The sequence below is a fragment of the Leptopilina boulardi genome, unplaced genomic scaffold (assembly GCF_019393585.1).
Source record: "Leptopilina boulardi isolate dan_hultmark-lab unplaced genomic scaffold, ZJU_Lbou_2.1 LbouV2_210, whole genome shotgun sequence".
NCBI lineage: Eukaryota > Metazoa > Arthropoda > Insecta > Hymenoptera > Figitidae > Leptopilina > Leptopilina boulardi.
In genome coordinates, this window is record NW_026137764.1 from 57,602 (window position 1) to 73,567 (window position 15,966).

Sequence of the window (15,966 nt, forward strand, 5' to 3'; positions counted from 1 at the left end):
AATTCTGTCAGAAAATAATTGGAACAAATAAAAATTCGATTAAAAGAAAATTCTATCTTTAGTTTTTCTTCTTATGACTCTACAAGATTAGTTTTTTTTTTTGTTTTTAACAATCTCAACAAAAATATTATAAAATGCTCAAACAGAGAAAATTTTACTTTAAAAATACTTATTATCTAAAGCCTAACTTTCGATTTAAAAAAATTTATTAGTCAACCCTAATATTTAAAATATTTTACAAAAGCGTTATGCATTATATTTATCATTTTGTAAGAAGAGCTTATCCTTTTATAAATTAAAAATTTCATGTTTTTTATTACCTTAATTGTATCTATTACAACTTGCCCCAATACGGGGCAGGTTGTAATATCTGTTTTTTTTTTAAAGAATATGCCTTTTCTGTGAAAATGCGGAATTTCGTAATGTTTGTTTTATTGCAATTTATTGCAGAAATGATTGATTTATTGATAATATAGCAATTATAATTATAAAACACTTGATGATTTTCATAATTTATTCAATATTCTGAAAATTGTTACAATCAACCCCAAGCTTTCTTTATATTACATGTAAATAGCAAGATCGTTTAAGATAAAAAGTTGAAGTTTTTTAAAGACAAGCTATAGGATGTTACGGAGTAAGAAAAAAAAAGTGCTAATGGATATCCGATTGGATTCAATACTGATAATCGCTTGAATGCAAGATTGGAGTTAAAATCGAGTCTTCATAGAATTGGAAGTTGTTCTCTTTTCCTCTTGAAATTACCCGGAAAGGATAATTTACTTGTGTATTAGATTTTTATTGTCTCTTTAAATAAAGGCTTTTATCGTACATGTTCACCTAAATTATATTATTATACTATTATTATTATTTCGATATTACCTTAATTGATAGTCATTATGTAATTATTAATCACTTATTGATTGTTATAAGATTCTTTATACATTTATGTTTATATACATTTCAGAAAGTCACAATAATGAATATTATAAAAAAGTAATAATTTTATAATAAATATATCAATTATCTTAATAATAGTTTTCGATTATTGTTATAAATTTATAAAATAATTTAGTTTTCATTAAGAATAGTGCAGCAAAAAACGTATGTCTTATTTTAAGATACTTTTGTCCTAATTTTGAAGATATTGGTGTCTTAGATTTCGATCAATGACACTCATTTTTGCACTGAAATATAGTCAAAATAAATTTCTTTTTAAATTATAAATTAAATTCTAATTGAATTCAAATTATTTGTTTATATCAAGCAAATTAAATTCAAAGTTTCAAAGAAAAAGGAAATTATTTCTAGATTAAATTTTTTTTTATGTCAAAAGTGTAAAAAAAAGGTGAAAAATAAATAAAATAAAATTTTTTGTTAGTTTATTAGTATTAATAATATTAATAATAATAGTAATAATAATATTAAAAATAAAATAATGAGATTTTGTATATAGGGAAGTTACAAATTTAATTTATCAAACATGAAGTTAATGAAATTATCTCTTATATCTAATTACCACTGCATTAAAACTCGTCAGATTCATCCAGTTTTCCTCTTAATGTAGATAATACCGTTGGGAAAATTAAATTGAATTTTTAGTCGAAAAAAAGATGGAAAGGGAGAAAGCGACGTATAAAAAATTTAAAAAAATATATACTCAGTACTGTTTTTGTGGTGAATTTCGCGCTTAAATTGTTGAAATGACAAAAAGAAGGAAAATATTACTTCCTCGTGTGCTTGAATTACATGTGTTTTTTAAAAATGCATATTTACCAACAGTATTAAAAAAAAAAAACTTGAAATAAATTTTTTACCAAAAGAATGAATATTTTTTCTTTAACGTATATTTATAAAAAATATTATAGGGAGTGAATTTTTTTTTCTTTTTTATTTTTAATTATTTTTTTTTGTGAATAATAAATGACAAAAAATAGTTCACTATATGGAATATTTATACATCATCAAAAAAAATATTTTCTAATGCTTTTAATGCAAATTTTTACAAAAGCCCAGAGTTGAATTTAATTATTTTTGTTGCATCAAAGTTTTGACAACGCTTCAAAGCGTTAAAGTGCCAATTTCACACAAATTCCACTAAAAGTGTATAATAAAAAAAAAGAATAGTTAACAATATATGTTTTATGATTTTACATTGATTCTGAAGTAGAATTTTTTTTATAACCAAACTTGTAAGCATAATTTTTTTATATTTATAGGGAATAGCGTAAAGTTTTTTTTACTATTGGTATTTAATTAGTAATTTCGTTGTAACAATAATTATAAATATTGAATTCTCGTTGGATGTAGGAAACTGTTTCTTTTTTTTTTTTTTTTTTGACAGTATCAGCTGGTTGAAAAACTAAATATGGATTTTCTCTGCAAAAGAAAATAAGAGAAGTGGTAATATTTTTTCAATAAAGAAAGATGAAATTTGAATATATGTTACATCTGCTGTAGAGTTGAAATTTTGAATTTTACTGACAGAAGCGTGTATATTGTAAGAAAAAGGAGAAAAAAAAAATTTCAAACAGAGGAAAATATTTAATTGAGAAAGTTAACTTAAATTCCTATAGCATATGGAAAAAAATTATTTTTAACTAAAACAGGTAAAAAAAATATTATTTTATTTAGTTTAGTATTAAATTTTCATTTTATTAATTCTTATATATTTAATTTAATAATTGAATTAAATGTAAACCAAAAAATAGCTATCTATATATAAAACAGCAATTGAGTTAGCTGTTGTAGCTAAAACTTTTTATTAGAACAAAAAATTGGTTTGAGGCACAATACAAATAGAATTTTTTTTTTTATTTTTCTTTCTTAGGTAAACTTATTTTCAAAAAAAAAAAAAAAGAAAAAAAAGAGTTACCCAATGTTCAGAAATGTCGGTTTATTTAACTACAAAGAACAATACTGAGAAAAGTACCTTGTCTCGTGGTCCATTTCAGTATGCAACAAATGGAGCAGCAAATGTTTTGAACGCTTCAACCCCCCGCTAAATTTACGCGACACCGCAGACGAGTCACATAGACACATCGAAAAAGCCACAACTCTCATCCTATACTAAAGAGAAAAAAATTCTCTATTACTTTTATTAGTTTCCTTAACTCGCTCTATACACTTTTTCATCATCTTTAAAGTGTTAAAAAATTTTGCACATTTTTAATATATAACATATTATGAAAATCAAAAATTTTTCCAAAATTATTAAAAATCCATTCACATTTTAGAAGACCGACATATTCTTTAAATATTAAAAATTTATTTTCAAACTAAATTTGTTATAAATGTTTTTAATTTAATTTAAAAAAAATATATATTTTTTAATGGAAGATTAAGATTAATTTTTTTAAATATAAGTTCGAAAAAGAAAAAATGATTCTTTTAAATAATCATATAGAAAAATTACCCGCTCGTTATGAAAACTCTTAATATGAAAAGGTGGAGAATTATTTAAAAAGTTTTTCCTAAATCAAAAGGAGAAAAATCACATTTTATTTAATATGAAGAAGAGATGAACATATTCAAATTTAATGAATATTTATAAATAGGACTTAAAGAATTTTTTAAATTTAAATTTAAATTACATTTTAAAATGAATATTATATAAAAACCTTTGAAAAATAGTTTAACTATTCATATTTTTTATTTTCAATGCGTTTAGTTTCAATTACAATTTTTTAAATAAATATTCAACATTTTCGTGTTTTAAAAATATTCAATATTTATACTGTGAATGAAAAATTTTAAGAAATTTTTTAATAATAAATATAGTAGAAGTTTTATAGTGTAAATATTTTGCAATTTAAGGAAAACTTGTTAAAATGTGAAATATATTAATATAAAAAGTACTAGGCTTCTGAAAATTAATTTCAAATTTTAGTAACTATTTACGAACTTCATTATAATTTTTAGTAATTTTAATTTAACTCTTTTCTATAAGATTTAGTATTTTCTTATATCAATTTTTTCCATTTTTACACGCTTTCCCTAAAGTGTAACATATTTACTAAATTTTCGACTTATGGAAATTTTTTCTGTATTTTCCTTCACAGGCAATTTAATTCTATGACCTACATAATGATATTTTTTTTATAAAACAAACTATAACTATATACATTAACTTTTTCTATATAATTATAGAAGAAAAAAATAACTTATAATACAAACTTTGTTATAAAAACTAAATGTTATTGAATTTCAACAATGTCATATTTATTACGGAAAAAATAAAAAAATAAAATTTATTGCATATTATTAAAAAAAAAAAAAAAAAATACATTTAGAGGGGCGCATGATTATCCCATAAAAATCATTAGTTAGAATTTTCACATTCAACAATTTTATTAAATATAATTATTTTTGAGCCAAATTTTCATTTTTTGAATTAACATTTGTCAGAATTTCTTTTTTAAAGAATTTTTAGGTACTAAACTTTTATTTGGTAGAATTCTTAAAACGCCGAATTTTTATTTGTCCGAAATTGCACATGGTCGAACAAACAATCGACAGAAAGATTTCGGCGCAATTTTTAAAATCCACCAATCACGATTTTCTTGACTACTTTTGATTGGTAAATTTTAAACATCGCGCCGAAATCTTTTTTTTTTTGTCGATTGTTTGTTCGGCCATTTGCAATTTTGGACAAATGAAAATTTGGTGTTTTTTAGATTTCTGTACAATAAAAATTCGATATATAAGAATTCTGTTAGGTAAAAATTTGTTTAAAAAGAAATTCTGTTAAATGTTAATTCGAAAAATAAAAATTTGTCTAAAAAATAATTATATCTAATAAAATCCTTTAAAATGAAAATTTTAACTAATTATTTTTATGGGATAAACATGCGCCCCCACATGTACACAGAAAAAACCGTAAACTGAAATTAAGAATATATTCGTGGCGCATATTTAAGAATATTTTATATTTAAACTTAGTATATATTATTCTTAAAATAAGAATATTTTATATTTAAATTTAGTATATATTATTCTTAAAATAAGAATATATACTGAGAATAAAATATTCTTAAATATGCGCCACGAATATATTCTTAATTTCAGTTTACGGTTGTTTCTGTGTAGATATTATATTAAAAAAATTTATTTGATTCAAATAATCGGTTACTTGACTATTATCAAATAAATAAATAAATAAATAATGAACCGATAATTTTTGTAATTGAAACAAATATCATTTAATTGACTAAAATAATAATTATTTAATTAAAATTATTAAAAACAAATAAAATTTTTTTTTCAGTATTTAAGTAGGTATTATAATTATCGCTATAAGTTGATCAGATTTTTATGTTGACTGGAGTGAAGCTCCTTTTTAATGAAGCTTTTTAAATTATGACCCAATAAAAAGATTAAGTTGGAAAAAGGATGAAAACATCATTTTCGCAGTGAAGACGTTGTATAGAATATGTACGCTATTATAGATACTTGATGGAAATTCATAGTATCGTTTTCTATCAGAGTTTCATCAAACTATGTACAGCCACCTTGAAAGATCATATAGTATATATAGTATATATTAAATCCGTCTGAGATTTTACATCCTCACAATATTCGCTTTGAAATTTTCATGGTATCTCGAATATATATATATATATATATATATATGTGTGTGTGTAATATGCTACATTAATGTTTGTTCACATATGTTGAGGAAAAAGAGATCTATGAAATCTCGTAAATCCTAAGCTGATTTTCCCTTTATGTCATATCCGCAAAATATATTCCCTTAAACTCCGAAAATGTCACATTTTCTTATAACACGTCAAAAAAGTTACGTAAAACATCAAAACAATTGGAAAATTTTATTTTACAAATTGCAAAAAGGTATAAAGAATATATATATATATATATATATATATATTTTTTTTTTTTCATAAAAATATACAATAAACTTTGTGTATTTTGTCAAAAATTAAAAAGAAATTTTTTTTTCTTTAAAAAATTTTAGAAAATAAACTTTATATAGCGGGGGTCTTAAAATTTAACAGAATAAAGTTCATGTCACAAAAAAAAGTTTATTTTTACGAGTGCAAGCGTATATTCAAACTGGTGAACTGAAAAATAAAAAAATTTGATATTTAATTTCGTTTTCAATTTTAATAATAACATATGATTCAATTAAAAATATGGACGAACATGATATTTTTTTTTTTTTTAATTTTGAAACTAAATTTAATTTAAGGGTATATGGTAATCTCCCACGTGATCTAGTATGGGAAAATGTGTTTTGCTAGTATACATTTCACTCTAAAATGAGTAAAGATTTTTGTCTAAAATTTTGAGGGATGATACATTAGGGTATAAAGAATCTCGCTGTTCTTCGAAAAATACATAATTTTGAGTTAAATTATTAAAAAATGATGTTTAAAAAGTGGCATTTTTAAACGAAAATGAAAACAAAGATACACAGACGTTGCTTGAGTGTGTCAGTGCTCCAGTAAACAGCGACAATTCGAGCAAGTGGCCGCTGAATGAACTATGATAAAACACATTATATTACTATTTATTGCTTTATTTTTATTATTTTTGCGTTAAGTTATAGTAAATGAGTAGAACAGCGAGATTACTTGTACCAAACTAAATCATTTCTTCAAAATTTTAACCCGAAATCATTTTTTATTTCAAAGAAAGTTTCAAACCACAGAAAAACGTCCTTTGCCCACATATCCTTAAAAATATACTGACATTTCTATTTACCACGTGATGCTTTTTTAATTATATGTACGTTCTAAGTAATTAGAAACCATGATTTAATTATCATGAATTTACTAACTGAAATTACGTAAAATATGAGATGTGAATTATTCATATTTTTCTTTGAATTTTTATTAATTATAAAATATTTCAAAAAAATGTTATTAAATTTTTTTTATCATAAAATTTTACCATTTTTTATTTATCATTAATTATTATTAACAATATATATAATTACATTTTGAGTAATTAAATTCTTAGTACATAATCGCGCGAATGCAATTTTAATAATTTCACTGAAAAAAGTAATTTATAGCATTTCGCCAAATATATATTTTCTTGTGATTCTTGTTCCCATTGAGTAACGATTCAATTATGCAGAAAGTTTACAAAAGTTGCATTTTATTTTTTTGATGATGGACACAAAGAAAATCGATTATAACTTACTGAGCTATAATATTGAAAACTGCTATTGATAATTAAATTAAATTTTATTGATAAATTAATAAAGTTGTGATATAATTCTCGCTTCACAGAAATTTGATTTCATTTAATTAAATTTGCTCTGCGAAATTCAAATATATGCAATTTTACCGCCTCACTCACTTTTTCACTGTATAGAGAAAATAAATTCAAGTTTTTTTTTTGTTTAATATTGATCTAACACAAAATTGAGTTACGAGGAATAGCAAAAAAAAAATTACTTTTAAAAAAAGAACAAATTGAATTAATATTGAATTTGGATAATTGAATAAAAAATATATATTATAAATTGTCAATTCGATAGGATAATGTAAATAGTATTGGAAAATTTACATTTTATTTGTAAATTTTATACTGTAAAAAACAAGAGTAAATTATTGATAAATTTATTTTTATAAATTAATTAAAATCAATTAACTTGAATATTTGTCGTTTATACATATAAAGTTATTTTTAATTAAATTCTCAGTTTATTTGCAAATTATTTGATTTTAATAAAAAAGATGAACGCACTAATTATCGACTAACTTATATTATTTTTATATAAATTATAGTTAATATCGATTAACTGAATATTTGCGGTTTTATATATTGCTTTTTGTTGAAATTTTTGTATTTTAACTAGAAATTGAAGAACTATACGGAAATGGAAGCGAAATGTAAAACTTTTGTTTATTTTTATTATATAAATAAATGGCAAATTAAATTTTTAAAAATTTTGCAATTTAAAACAGTGAAAGTTTTTGCTATTCTAGAAAAACATATCGCTGTTCCAGATAAAGATTTTTTTCCTTTTAAATCAAGGTATTTTACATATATTTTAATGTTTAAAATTTTGAATTTTTTTCTTAATTCTGCTTTGTCTTTCACATTGTCCTCTGAAAACAAAATTTTTTTCCTTTACATTAATAATATATATAAAAAAAATAAATAAGTAGTATAAAAATTCTTATTGAAGATTTTTTCTTTCAAAGAAGTATGTCAAATGTTTTGGTTTTTCTTTTTTGTTTAAGAATTTCTCTTCAGTAGTATAAGAGGATTAATCTCAAAGTTTGAGCTTTTATATATAAGTATATTTTATTTATCGTTTCTCAAAAGTTGAAAATAGTTTGCAAAAATTGAGAGCGCGTTTAACTATGTAAAATGAAAAATCACAATAATTATTAATAGACAAAAACCTAGAAACTATATGATTATCTATGTTTACAACATAATGATTAAAAGTGGAAATAAAAACAATTTTTTTTTTTTTTGCTATTTATGGAAATGAGTGACACGGTTTTGCACCTATTCAAGTCTGGAGGTCACCAGGCGAGACTGGTGGGGAAAGAGAGCCAAGAGAAATAATAATTGTAATAGGAAAGGTGGTAACTATAAGAGGAAAAGGGAAAGTGAGAATAAAATGAAAAAGATAAAGGAATAAGATAGGGAAAAAAATAAAAAAGAGAATAAGAAAGAGAAAGGAAGAAACTTTGGTTGAGTCAAAAGAGAAAAAAAAATGAAGAGAAAAGAAGAAGGTAGCTCTGTAGCTTTATGCGGCATGCGCACGTTGGTACCTGTCTACATAGCTACATCCCCGCAGTCCCAGAACTTCGATCAATACCCCATCCACTCTCGTTGAAACAAAATTGTCGCTAAACCGAAATAACGATGCCGATTTCGTCATATCACCTCTCTCTCTCTCTCTCTCTCTCTCTCTCTCTCTCTCTCTCTCTCTCTCTCTCTCTCTTCTCTCTCTCTCTCTCTCTCTCTCTCTCTCTCTCTCTCTCTCTCTCTCTCTCTCTCTCTCTCTCTCTCTCTCTCTCTCTCTCTCTCTCTCTCTCTCTCTCTCTCTCTCTCTCTCTCTTCTCTGATGACATATGCTGCATTTTCATACGTCACTATGCTATATAAAACCTCTCCTTCAATTTTTCCGGGTATTTGACCCTTTGACATGCAAATCTAAAGACGAGACAGAATGTTACATATGTGAAAATCGATACACGCACGTGGTTTTTTCACTGAACATTATATAGAAAACTAACTAAATGTGATAAAAAAAAAAAAAAAAATTGAGACTTGAAGAAAAAAGAATCGCTACAATTGAAACAAGGAGGGGGTCCTTTATGTTTATTTCATAAACATTTTACTTTCTCATTGTGTGAAGCAAAAAATTTGCTTCCTCGTGGAGGAAGCTATGAATTTCTCCAATTCGATTGATTGATTTAAAAAATTTCGAGTTGAAAACTGTTTTAAATTAATTAAATTTTTTGAAAAATTAAGAAAATTTTAATTAATTTTGGGTGTAACATATACTTTATATATATATACATATCGATTCGTTTCAATGCAAGGAATACAATTATTATATTTATTAACTTGAATTTTAAAAAAACACAAATTTTTTTTATCTAAAATATGAATTTTTGATTTTTCAATTTTTATTAATTCTCAAATTTTAAATCAAATCTATACTTTATATATACCAACCAATTCGTTTCAATGCAGGGAATAAAATTATTTCATATATAAACATGAATTTAAATAAACACAACATTTTTTAGTATAATGTGAATTTTTGATTTTTTAACTTTCATTAATATAAGACGATTATATTATATATTACCTTAAATTTTTCGATTTAAAAATGTTTTCAATTAAAAAAAAATTTTTGGAAAAAAGACGATAACATTTTTTTTTTTTGGGTATTTTTAAAAATCCTCTCGTCATTTTTGAGAGATTAATGTGTTAAATAAGCCTACAAAATTTTATTCAAATCCATTAAAACCTGTTAAAGATATCGTGTTCACAAAAACGATCCACACACACATACACACACACAAACACACTCATACATAAAACCGGACAATTGATCAGGATCTCATATAACATGTTTTTATATATAGAGGAAAATTTGTTTTCACCATTTTTAAAAATTTTATAAACGAAAGGACTACAAAGTTTCCTCCACGAGGAAGCAAAATAATAATACCTTCAGAAAACTAGTTTTAAACAATTATTTTTCTAAAAAAAAATGATTTTAAACAACTGTTTATTTTCTAAATTATGGTCGATATAGGTCAATCTAATTTTAACAAACGATTAAATTTTATTTTTCTAGATATAAATTTAAGGTTATGTGGGAACCTCCCACGTGACCTAGTATGGGAAAATGTGTTTTGGTAGTATACGTTTCACTCTAAAATGAGAAAAGATTTTTGTCTAAAATTTTGAGAGATGATACATTAGGGTATAAAGAATCTCGCTTTTCTCCGAAAAATACATAATTTTGAGAAAAATTATTAAAAAATGAAGTTTAAAAAGTGGCATTTTTAAACGAAATGGAAAACAAAGATAGCGGCGCATACACAGACGTTGCTTGAGTTTGTCAGTGATCCAGTAAACAGCGCCAATTCGAGCGAGTGGCCGCTGAATGAACTATGATATCCCAACAAAAAATTTCAGTATTATACCAGAGTTCACTATTGGCGCAGTACTGGTATTTTCATCGTATCAGTACTGGTGCAGTACCACCCATCCAGTACTGGCAAACCAGTACAGAACCGATATTGAGCCAGTACTGGCCCAAATAGATTTTCTTTTTGATTAATACTGGTTTACAAAAAGTTCTAGAGTGAACCTGATGAATCTTTTTGTTTAAATATTTTGTTTATAAAAATTTTTTTACTTTGATTTTATTTTTGAAAATTAAAAGGTATTTTATTTTGCTTTTTTGTGGGTAAAATTATTTAAACAAAAAGTTTCCTGAGACTAATTCTAAAACATTTTGCAAGTTTTTTTTTATTGTTTTCAGATATGCAATATACCAAAAAAAATTTTAAACGATCAAACTAAAAATAAATAAAATTTTTTATAAAAAAAAATTAATAATTTTTAAAATTAAAATTTATATGTAAAAATTTTCTTGACACTTGTTAAAAATCAAAAAACAACTTTTATTTTCTTAAAAAAGTTTTTCAAAAATTTATTTTGATGCAAATAATTAAAGTGAATAATAAAATAATTAAATAGCTAATTGTATGATTATATACATTATAATTATTTTATAAACATTTTTATTTTTACTGAACTGTTTTTATATATTATAAAAACTTTGGTTTTATAATAAACATATTTTTATATTTATTTTTTGAATTTTTAAAATAATAATTTGCAATATATTTTATACTTAATAAAAAATAAAAACTCTTGGTGTTTTCGATTTTATATATATTAATAAAATATTAATTAGTTAGTTGACTAATTTAATTAATATTTAATTTGTGTTGGGTTACTAAAAATTTCACACATTTTTTCGTAATTACAAAACTACCAGTACTCAGCCAGTACTGGTGCCAACTCTGGCAGCCAATACTGGTAAAATGTTATCATCCCAAAGTTACGCCAACTCTGGCGCCAATGCTGGGTGCCAGTACTGCGCCATTAGTAAATTTTTGATTGGGATAATACATTATTTTACTATTTATTGCTTTATTTTTATTTTTTTTACGTTAAGTTATAGTAAATGAGTAGAACAGCGAGATTCCTTGTACCAAACAAAATCATTTCTCCAAAATTTTAACCCAAAATCATTGTTTATTTCAGAGTAAGTTTCAAACCACAAAAAAAACGTCCTTTGCCCACATACCCTTAAAATAACATGCTTTTAAGTATAAATCAAAATGTCATATATTAATCACTTTTATAGTTCCTTTTAAAATTTTATATTTCTCTAAACGACACAATGTTAATATTCGAAAATTTAGAAGTACTAATAAAAGCTTTTTAGAAGTAAAATGTAGCTAGACAGTAACTAGATAGTAGTAACTATAGATAAGGAAATTTTTTCTTGTCATGATAATAATTGTTCAGAATTATTCTTTATTTTCAAATCGTACCACAGTGTATACCATGATAAAGTTCCGAGAATCTAAATTAACGAAATTTGAAAATAGAAAAATCCGCAATCATGAAGAATCGAACCCCGGACCTTGTTGTTGTAAATCCAGTAGTGAAGCCACTCAACTATCTCACTTGTTAGGAACTAAATATGTGTGACAAGATTGCATCAGGCTTACTTGACTATTGTCAAATATTTATTTGTATTAAATCATTATTATTTGAATCAATTAAATAATATTTGTTTTAAATACAGAAATTTAAATTATATTGAAAAAGTTAATTTTTTTTCAGTAATGATAAATTTATTTAAAAAAAAAAAAAATATTTTGTATACAAAATTTTATAATACAACCAAAAATATGTTTTTAAATGGACAAATTTTATTTGAGATAACAAATTAACCGAAGACACTTGTTTCTTTTAATTCAATGAAGTAATTCAATTATCTGCACTCTCCATATCTCCAGCCAGATTCTTTGTGACAATATCCTGAGTCACAATTGCCCATACTTCCATCAGGTTGACATTGTCCATGTTTAACAATAGCCATAGCATTAGGAGCCATCAACATAATAATTGCGACAATCAACATTATCAATAGTCCGGAAAATTTGATGCTAGCCATTTTGATTTGTGTTTCTTTAAAATTTAAATTTAAAAAAAATGATTATAATTTCCGTTACTTTTTTGTTCGAGACGCATGATTATGTTCTAAAAATCATTAGTTAGAATTTTTATTTTATATGGAATTTCATTTGTCATCATTATTTTTGAGCCGAATTTTTATTTGTCATAATTTTTATTTGCTCGAATTTTCATTTAACATAATAGGCATTTTAAAGAATTTTTATTGGGTAGAATTTCATTACATAAAATTTTCTTTCAGATAAATTTCCATTTGTTCGAATTATTATTTGACATAATTTCCATATAACCGATTTTTCATACTACAGAATTTTTTCTCTACCGAAAAATCATTTAACATAATTTCTAATTGATAGGAATTTTCATTTGTCCGAAATTGGAAATAGAATAACAAATAATCGACAGTATAAGATTTCCGCGCAATTTTTAAAATCAACCAATTACAATTTTATATAGATAATTTTCGATTGATTGATTTTAAAAATTGCACCGAAATTTTTCTGTCGACTGTTTTTTCGGTCATTTGTAATTTCGGACAAATAAAAATTTTATGTAATGAAATTCTATTAAATGAAAATTCTAATAATCGAATTTTAGAACTTATTCATGCATTGCGTTTTAAATATACATAAATAATTGGTTTAAATAAAATTTCTTTGATACAAATAAAAATTATTTGATATACAAATAAATATTTATTTAATAATAATATTATAATAATAATATTTAATTTTAATATTAATATTAATAATAAATTAATTTTAATATTTTAATATTTAATAATAATATTAATAATAATTAATAATAATATTTATTGAAATTAAATAAATTTTTATATATTTGATAGTAGTGTTAGATACTTACAAGAACTGTTGAACAATGGTTCAAGAGAATTGGAATAGAAATGAGTAAATTTTGCAAAATGCTTCGACTTTTTATACTAAGAGAATAATGTAAAAAAAATCATTTGTCTTAAGGAAATGCTATTAATTTAAAAATGATTTTAATCACACTATATTAGCATATACTGATCAATTTTCTCATTCTTATCTATGTTTTTTGTATTCTATATCCATCAATAAATTACGAATGAGGAAAATTATTGTATTGAGAAAAATTAGTTTTTCCTGTTTATGCGATGCATGAGAGAACATTTAAATTAGGGGTCAAAGATATGTAATGACCTGACATTTATATTTAACAAATAAAAAAATTCAATTATTTCCAGCAATATAAAACCAAAAAATGTTGCTATTTTAATTAAATTAGTTTTTTTTTATTCCTTTTTATATAACTATTTTTTATAAGTATTCGCTATATTACCCTCACAGAAAAAACCTGGGCTACTCATTTTGAAATGCAACAAAAATGAGCCAGGTTGGTGGCGCCACTGTCTATGTCGTTCAGCATTGGCTCATTTTGAGATGCAACAAAAATGAAACTATGTTTTTTCTGTGCTCGCTCTTATATGTTTTATTTAATATGATTATTTAAAATTTTTAATTCAACCTTAAATTAATTAAATTTTTCTATATACATTTTTGTTATCATTTAAATTATAGAGGAGAGTGGGGCGTGATTAATAAATTTTTTTGTATAAAAATGTTATTTAAATAGTAATAGTAGAATAAATAGTTTAATTTACGCATTGAGAATTGAATGAAAACAATTTTTAGAATGACATTTTTTGCTCAAAACTAAAAAAAAATATATATGGGCAAATCCACGAAACTTTTAACTTTTATGATTCTCGAATCGAACACTTAAAAATCTGAATTATTTTTTAATTAAAACTTTGGGTATCATTTTTTTTTTGCTAAATTATATACAAAGGAACATTTATGTACAGTATTATAGAAAAAAATATTTATTTGACAATTAGTTTTATAAGTTAAAAAGTAAAAATATGCTTAAATTTCATTTGAATTTCTTGAAAAAGTTTATATTCTTAACGTTTTTATTTTTGCGGCGTGTAAAATATCACTTCAGCTACTATGGAAATATCTAACAGACATATTTTGTCAACAAATTTTCAGTATCCCATTAGTGTGCCACCACTAAAACTAAAAATACGAATGTTCGATTGAGTGATAGCACTTTTTAAAAAAATTCAATTGAACATCTTCTTATGAAAATATCTATTAAGGCGTTGGATAAAAATAAAAGTTCAATGAATTTCTTAAAAGGTGATAAAAAAACAAAAATTTTAAGACCTTTTTCAATGATGTGCCTCTAATTTTATTCCTGTGGCAACAATTTAATGATGATAATAAAAATCGTGATTTCCTTTAAATTTATCCATTTTTGAAAGGCACAACTGCATTTTTGCTTTAAATAGGTCAATCTATGGTGTGATCGAAACATTTTCATACATATATTTGAAAACAAAAACGCCGCTTAAGGATTTTAAGTGTAATAAATTTTATTAAGTTAAGGATATGCTGAAAACACTTTTTTGAAGTCTTTACCCCCTCTTTTCTCAAAATCCTGACGTGCTAAGCAAATTTGGGTGCCAGAATCGTGTTCAGAGGACGAAAATACTTTGGAAACCACTCCGATATCAAAAATAAAAAAAGTTGAATTTTCCAATTTTATATTTAATTTATTATCATTAAGGAGTTTAAAGAGTTAAACATTGATGGCGTGAGCTAAAAATGAATCACGCATATGAATTTTTAATGCTAAAATGTACTTAAACGTGTATACAAAGTGACATCAGTGTGCCTGCAAATTAAAAAAAGAAATTTTTTTTCTTGAAAGTTAAAAGTTTCGTGGATTTGCCCATATAAAGTAGTTTTTTCATAAAAAATTTAAGTAGAAAATGTAATTTTTGACCGACAAAGTTTATTTTTAAATAAAGTTAAAGGCAATATTCACTTAGTAGTTTTTATAAACAAAATTCATTCAATGAATTCAGAAAAAAAAATGAGAAAAATTCATTCACAAATAGAAAAAATACATTTGCCATGCAGACTTTATTTATACATAAAAAGTATAGTCTTGTCAAAACGATAGTGATAGTTAGTTATTTTAAACAGTATACAGTAGCTACAAAAAAAAAATGCGAAGATAATTTTAGAAATAATTTTTAGATGTAGATACAAAATTTATGTATATATATTGGTAAATGTTTATCTAATGGCACTTAAATTTTGCGTGTTTGAAATTCTTTTTCCTTGACTATTTCTAAGAAAATATACATTTATGCAAGGTTTCCTTTTTATTTTAACTCATAAG

General features: G+C 23.9%; 1 protein-coding gene and 1 long non-coding RNA gene across 2 annotated transcripts in view; one reads left to right on the top strand and one right to left on the bottom strand.

Moving 5' to 3' along the window:
• The window catches only part of LOC127278683 (microtubule-associated protein futsch), an 89,583-nt gene that overhangs the window by 13,000 nt on the left and 60,617 nt on the right, over positions 1-15,966 (top strand). The window lies entirely within an intron of this gene.
• LOC127278684 (uncharacterized) lies at positions 12,443-13,793 on the bottom strand. The gene is made up of 2 exons (XR_007842532.1): positions 13,594-13,793; positions 12,443-12,723 (listed from the first exon to the last, which is right to left on the bottom strand). It is a non-coding gene; the product is annotated as an uncharacterized LOC127278684 (long non-coding RNA).